Source organism: Coffea arabica, chromosome 4c (assembly GCF_036785885.1).
Source record: "Coffea arabica cultivar ET-39 chromosome 4c, Coffea Arabica ET-39 HiFi, whole genome shotgun sequence".
Classification (NCBI taxonomy): Eukaryota; Viridiplantae; Streptophyta; class Magnoliopsida; order Gentianales; family Rubiaceae; genus Coffea; species Coffea arabica.
In genome coordinates, this window is record NC_092316.1 from 19,093,137 (window position 1) to 19,101,589 (window position 8,453).

The window sequence follows — 8,453 nt, forward strand, 5'->3', positions numbered from 1 at the left end:
TAAGGATAAAACCCATTAAAGCCAAGAATGAAAGATTGGATGGTGTTGGTGTGACGGCCCCACCTCCCCCTAGAGCGTATCCAAGGGTTCAGCTAGTCGCCTGCCCAACTCTCGCCAGGACTCACTCACTCACATCTCACTCATACATCCATATACAATACATAACATTACAATTCAAACTTATAATATACATCGATGCACAAATCCAAATACAAAGCTTCGATATACCCAAACTGGTTCAAAGTGTATACAATCCAAGTACAAAATCATTCTAATCGAGTGATAGCGCGAGTACAAATTCAAAACTCAAAATAACTAGACTACGCTAGCCTGTACACATCTCACGCCTCGCTCGTACCCCCTGTAAGGAAAACAAATGACGTGGAATGAGCTAAAAACCCATTGAGGTTCCAAATAACAAATTGACCATTTTAAAAGTACGAATATCACATAGCAAAGTAATGAGCATCAAAAGTTCATAAAAGTGAACAATAATACTTCAAGTAGCAAATCTCAAAGTGAGCGAGTATAAAAGTTTTAAAAAAAATAATAATCCAATAAACAATAATCATTCCAAAGAATAAGGATACGGATGGCTCTCAGGAGCCAAGTTCCCATTGCATCACCAGAGCTTGATCAAGTAATAGTTGACACTCCGTCAACCTTCAAGTAAGTAACCAATCCAGTAGAGCACCACTTACACTACTCTCCGTCCACCATTCACAACCCCTACTGGGCCCAAAATCCTCAATAAACACGGGTGGTAATACTCGAGTATACCGATTAGTCGAGGAGATAACACTCCACTCGACATCAATAACTGCCCATGGTTCGTTATCTAATTGATCAAGCCCTTGTCGGCTCGACCCGATTAACTAGCCAGTGGGGTTTGGGGTCCCCCAAAAGTCGATGAGGTAACACTCCAATTGACTGAATTAAAATAAAAGTACGGAGACGGGAATGAGAGGCACCTCCCACTCGGATTGAGTATGGTACATACTACCGCTCCGCACTTACAACTCAAGTACAGGTATATCAAATCAATTGCAACAATAAACAAGTATATATCATGTTAGGGCAAGTGCGATAAAGTATACTCTTACCCGACCAAATAAATGATATATCATTAAATCACATTGGTCAAGTATTGAAAACAAGTGTCCAGTTCAATCAGGTATTTAGAAGCACTCAACAAAAGTCTAGTGCCTCTCAAAAATCACGTTCCGGTCCAACTCCTTGGTTGGAGTCCGAATCTGCGATAAAATATCATTTACGAATGTAAACCTTTCTAGAGTTCGAAACATAGGAGTTTCGCTCCAAGAAAATTAAGTAAATGTAACTCGTTAGGTAGTATTCAAGATACTTATCAAATCCCGAAAAATTCATGCTCGCTCGTTTAGTTTCGGTAAGGAAGCGGTTAAAACTTTAAAGTTTTCATTGGAGTTGAAAAAACGAGGAAAACATATTTTAAGTAGTCGTTATTTCCATTTTCCAAAGGGTACAAGGTTCGGCCAAATTCTAACTTATAGACCTCGAAAAACAAGACGCAAATATCCTAGATGGTTCAAGTAGTAATCACTTTTAACCCTTACTCAAGGTGCAAGTATGGCTACCTAGCCCTTGAACATAAATTTGGGTAGCACGCCCTTTGTATTTTCCTATTTTCAGCCATTTATGCTTCATTCTTTTCCTCAATCAATCCCAAAGTCACACATAAAATTATCTCATTTCAATAGCCGTTCAATAGGTTCAAAGTCATACAAGTACAAAATCAAGCTAACGACATGTGCGGAAATGAGGTTTAGCAAAAGACAGATTTGACGTGATTTTGCGTAACGGACACAACCAAAGCTACGCTTATCAGATTGGGATGTAATTTATACCATTTCGAAGCTAAGACAGAGGGCTATAGTTTTGATGAAAACCACTTAGTCCAAATTCCAGTGTAACCCAATCAAATTCCCAATTTACAGAACCAAAATCCAACTAACCGACTAGTTAACCGTACTACCTTTAAATGGTCATATCTCAAGCTACCAAAGTCTTTTTAAGACTTCTTGGAGGTGTTGAAAAGGTAAGACAAAGTACTAAAACTTTCATGTTTTGACTAAAAGCTAGTTCAGTACGTATCCAGGTGAACAAATGCAACCAACTTAGTGTACTGGCAAAACTGTTCGCTGATTTCACTCCTAGGCAGTCAGGGTATTTTCATCTTTTCACAGGTTACATTGCTCCAATTGAACTGAAATTTTGTAGGCAACCATAAAATGTCATTCTCTACAACTTTCATGTTTTATACCAAGCCTGATTCGGCCTCTAACATGATGAAATAGAATCGAGCAGAACTGAAGCTAAATTTTCCGGAAATCTGGAATTTTTGATATTTCAAGCTATAATTCACATTTTCACCTTGAAACTACCACTACTATCACCTTCACAAGATCATATACCATATATATACATCATACCACACCTAACTCACAAGAAACCCTAACTCAAAAGTCATCCATCTAATCATCAAAATCACTTGAAACAAGCATCACAAACACAATACCACATTAATACCCAACTTAATCATGATTAATGGAGAAAGAATGGTTGATCAGCCATTATACCTCAAGACACAAGCTTGCAAGGATGATCCTTCACCTCTCCTTGAAATTCTCGGTTCCTTAAGCTTCCCAAGCTTCCAACTAGTGATTAATCGGTTTAACTTTTCTTGGTTGCACTCAAATGATTGGATTCAAGGTAGAAGATGGAAAACTCTCTTCACTCTCTTGCTCTCAGCCAAAAACAGAAAGAAATGAGGGAAAAATGAACTCAAATGGAAGATAAGAAGGTGAGACTTGGCTTGGTCAAGAAACCATAGGTGGTTGACACTTGTCACCACCAAGACCAACTAAATTTCTCTTTCTTTTCCTTGCATTTTGGCCACAATTTTTGGTCACATGGCTGAGGATGAGGGGGGATATTTTGCACAAATATCAAGGGTATGTGGTGGTAAGGAAGTGGAGGTCAAGTGGTGGGTTCAATCGGTAGTGATCGATACCCGTCGGTTTGAGCCGATTTTTCTTAAATCGCGTATACTAGGGTTTTTACCTTCTAATCACCAACTTATTATTATCACTTCTAATCATATAACATTTCCTCATCCAAAAGTCACTCTTAGCTACCAAATTTGATCCTCACTCCGTACCGAATAGTCACACTACGGAAAAACATGAAAACCCTAATTCGCTCTAACTTGGAAACGGACAACGAAAACACTTACTTCTATATTCATTTACATTTATTGTAGGGTGATTGGGTAGTAGTGCCATTATAAAGTAATAATTTCCAAATAATTTCCAAATAAAAGGAAATTTTTAAGAAAAATATAAGGAATTTGCAAGTCCTCACAGTTGGATGGTTACCTCCTAGCTTTGAGAGAAACCATAAATTTTTTGGCACCAAAAGCTCCAAGAAAACTGCCAAGATGAAGTCTTTCTTCTAGCTTAAGTGAATTCCCAAGTGGTTTGTGAGTTGGATGCAAAGTTAGAAGTGATTTGGAGCAAGAATTGGACAAGATGAATTGGAGCTTTCTTTCTTCTTTTCCTTGCTGTTTTGGCCGGCCAAGATGAGAGAAAGAGAAGCGTTTTTGGTGTCTTTAGCTTGTGAGAAAAGCTTGAATAATGATTAGCTAGCAAACTTGAAGCCAAAGAATGAAATTTTTCTTTCCCCCTTTTACCCTTGGCTGCCCGAAAATGAGAGATGGTGAGGGAGTGATTGTGTAGTGAAACTTGGGGAGAAAGAATGAAGGAAAGCTACTTTAAGTTGTGTGCAAAAAGTCAACTCTCAGTAGTGGTCGCGCGTGGGTTTCGTATCACCGATTTCTCTCAAGTTTGTTTCACTTGTGCACTAAACATCTAATATATTTCCTTTAACATTATAATTATTCACTTTTAGTAGTCTAGTATAAGTTTCTTAAATCTCCATTTACTCTTTCCAGCTCGATTTACGCGAACTTCTGATTCGCACGCGATAAAGCGAAACTTACAAGAAATTTATGTAACAGTGATATAATTAACTAACTCTAAAGTGAATAATTATAAAAATAACTATTTTAAAAATAATCATGAGTCCTCAAATCTCCAAGATTTTTGCACTCTCGGATCAAATTTTGCCTCGAGAAACGTGTACTTATTATTCCTTACTAAACGAACCTTCGAAAAATTAAATTTGCTAACGGGACGTTTTAAAAATGTAAGTGAGACATTGTTTCATGTAAATGGGTTTAAAATGGTTGAAATAAAATATTCTAAAAAAACGGGTGAATAAATATTTAATTAAGCCAGTAAAATAAGATAGAAATAAGAAAATTTTTGGATGCTCACACCCTTCCCTCCTTAAAAACAATTTAGTTCTCGAAATTCACACCTAAGATAATATCATACCCCTTAATAATTAGACTTATCAGATCAGTCAATAACTTACACTCTCCAACCCATAACTCATAATTTCTATATACCAAATTAGCAACTAAGTTTTGATTTCTCCCAATAGGCATTTTAACTTCCAAGTTATAAGGTAACTGAATCGGCCTCATGTGTACTTCACTCATAAATCTAGGGTTCGAAAAGAGTGTGTCGAATCAGGATTACTTAGAACCTTAGTTAAGCACTGAAAAACAAGAATCGTACCTCCCATGACTTTAGTGGAATTGGAAATCTGTTGATAGTCTAATACATAAACTCTAACCGGTGCTTTAGATCGACTTCCTCCAGCACTAGACAGCTTAGCGGCTGACTTTTCAAGCCTTTGAGTACTACCTCCTTCTTTTGATACGGTTGGGCATTTCGATATCTGGTGCTCGGTACTACCACAATACAAGCACTTCCCTTGTTTCCTCCAACAATCATTCTCCGTATGGTTGAGCTTGCCACAATAACCGCAAACAAATTGAGGAGCCACAGCTTGACCACTTAGAGGTGCTCTTCTAATTAACCTCATCCATTGTGGCCTTCTCTTGATTGAATCCCTTTTGGTGTACTGGTTGTCTCAACTCTTTCGGTTCTTTTTTCTTTTTAAAAGGTGGGGCACCCTTATCCGCTTGTCCAGTAGGGTTACTAGGAATGCCCCTTTTCTTAGCATGAAAGTCTCTAACCTGTAACCTTGCACTTTCGACTCTCTGCGCTTTCTCTAAAATTTCAGTGAACGTAGAGATTTAGGCTGCTGCTAACCCCTCTTGAATCTCCACATTAAATCCTTGTACAAAACACCTTATCCTCCTCCGTTCATTAGTCACCAATTTTGTGGCATATTTAGAAAATTTAGTAAATTTTCCTTCATATTCGGCCACACTAGAAGTTCATTGCCTCAACTTTATGAATTTATCCTCCCTTTTCTCTTGAATCAAGGACGGGAGGAATTTCTCATTAAACTCTCGGGTAAAGTTTTCCCAAATCAAAGGGATCTGCGCTCTTTCTCATTTTTCCTTTATCAAATCCCACCAAGCACGTGTGACACCCTCAAAGTGAAAGGCAGCAAAGCTCACTCACCTCTCTTCTGTAGAGTCTAAGGCATAAAAAATGTTGGTCATTCTCTCTAGCCAATTCTCCGCTAACTCGGGGTCAAGTCCCCCAATAAATTTAGGCGGAGCAAATTTGAAAAACCTCTCTAAGGCTCTATCATCCCCTCTATTCTGGGCCCCGAGTTGGTTAATTTGCCCTGGTCCCTGTCGTTCTACTAATCGTTTTAGAATATCGATCATTCGATTAATAGCAGTAGCCACCTGGTCACCCACTACATATCTTTGTCCTTATCCTTGGGTCAGCCCATTTGTCGATCTTTGATCGTCCCCTAGAGGTGGGGTTTGCCTAGCCCCACGCTCCCGACCTCTACCTATCTTTCGTCCATTCATGATCTTAGTTATGCCCAAATGCAAGAATAGAATTAATTATGCGAGAAAATACTTAAAATACAAGCCAATGCGAAAAACATTTGAAATAACGATAATTAGCATATATTAACAATTAAAGATCCATACAAGGTCAGCAAGTCATGGGGCATTTAAAAAAATATGGCATACAGGTGCCATAAAAGTGCAATCAGTCATGCACGTCGAAAGTAAGTTCAAGTGCCTCAAAAGTAGGGCACACAGTCATGTAAAATACAATAGTCTCAGATCTAGCACCACCCCACCAAATCCTAACCATACAAGTCAAAAGATCTATCACGCTAAGTCTAATCCTCAGCAGGACTATCGGGCGGAACCTCCTCCTCAGGGTTTTCCTCAAAAGGCTCCTCCTCAAGAGTGCCCTCACGAGCCAAACTATCGAAAGCCTCTATCACGTCCTCAATCAATGTAGTGGTATCAACTAGAATCCCAAAATCCCGATCTCGAACCTCCACACTTATCCTAGTCAATCAAGCTCTAGCCCTCTGAAACTTATTACGAGCGGCCTCAGTCCTAGCCGTCTCGTCTACCACTGTCTCCTCTAACTCCTCAATCCTCGCATCCTAGTGTCCACCATAGCGCTCAACTCCTCGATCTCCTGGAGTAAAGCTCCGTTGGTATTCACTAACTACCGACGTTCATCGTCAAGGGACAATACCAACTCATTAGGGTAGGTGTACGTCATCCCATAGGGACAACGAGGAATTCTCAAAGAAGGCGAGTATCGGATACGAGGTTCTCCTTCATGCACTCTATATCGAATAGACCTAAGAGGCACCACATGTCCATTACCATTAGCAGCGTGATCTCCATTACCATTTTCCATCTCTACAAAACAACCACAAATTCTAGGTTAGAAACTTAAAGTCATTAATTCGCTCAAATATCGCTCAAAGTATAACTAAGTCATTTAATCCCTATTCTCAGATGTAAGGTCTCTAATACATCTCCCAAATAGATCTCTAAACCTAGTCTCTTTTCCACCAATGCTGTTCAAGAAACTTTCGAGTACCAATTCTCTTTAACCACTGGAATACGATAGGTAAATGTTCAAGTAAATCCCACGGTTCGGTATCCTAAACTTTTAACCTAAGATACACAATAAAGATCTGAAACCTAGGCTTTGATACCAACTGTGACGCCCCCACTTCTTTCCAAGGCGAACCAGAGGGTATCAGCAGGACACCTGCCTAGCTCTCGCCAGAACTCGGTACAAATTCAATTCAAATTTAAGGGTAACTATCGATACTAAAAGTCGAAATATACAAAAAGTTCGCTTCCTTAATAAACATTCATGTCTTACATCACAAGATACCAAAAATACATCTTATTTCCAAAATATACAACCTCCAAAAGTTGTCTAGACAAATACATTCAAAATTCCAATAAAAAGTGCATCAAGTCCCAAAATACAACCATTATAAGTCGACTAAACAATTACAACCAAGGTACTAATCAAAAGAGTAATCTAGTCGACTTTTCTCCAAAATCTTCCCATCCGGTCCTTTTAAGGAAAACAAATCCAATAGGGTGAGCGAATGCTCGTGAGGTCAAGAAACACACATGCAAGCACGTAGTCCAAGTAACAAACACATTTACACAATAAGTAAAAATTGTAAAATTTGAGTTTTTAGCATTTCAAGTAAAAAAAGTAAACAGAAGCAATTCAAGGATATTGTAGCTCTTAGGAGCTAAATTCCACGTAGTCGAATCAAGGTCTTGATCAAATTTCATGTTGACACTCTGTCAACTACATAAGTATCAAATCCTGTAGATACATCACTTCCTTTGAATCCCATCACCTTTACACCCCCTTACCGGGCCCGCTCATCAAAATTTTGATATTACTCGAGTATATCATGGCAATACTATGCGAGTATGCTAAGCAAGATCTCTCTAATAGATCATGCTTTACGAATATCTCATGGTTTGCTAAACTTATCGACCAAGCCCATGCTGGCTCGATTCGTAAAGTTAGCCAATGAGTTTGGGCGTCTCCCGAATACGAATACGAATATAAGTCGATGAGCAGCGCTCAAATCGATGATACGAATCTCATATACGAATTACAAATACGAATCACATCCACATTACTTCGTACAAGTCGAAAATGGATTCATATAGAAAAGTTCGAATATAATTTCATTTGAAAGAGAACGAGTGCGGTAAAATACACACTCGTCTCTAAAATTGCAAATTCACATAATAGAAAAGAAACAAGTTAGGCACTTAGTAACAAATTCATGCACTTGACACTCACCAATCAAAATGAGAGAGTAAGTGCTCAAACAAGCTTTTAGCAGTCCATTTCGAGATTCTCTTGAAAGTCCCCTTGAGCGCGTGAGCAAATAATAATTGACTATCACACACTTTTACTTGTAAATCCCTTGTTAACATGGAAGATTGTGTACTTGTACCATATTAAGAAAATGTCATGAAAGAGAGCCTTAATTACTCGAAAATCGAGACTCAAAAGTGGGGTTTAATAACACAAGAAAAACTAATTTCCTCCATGAAA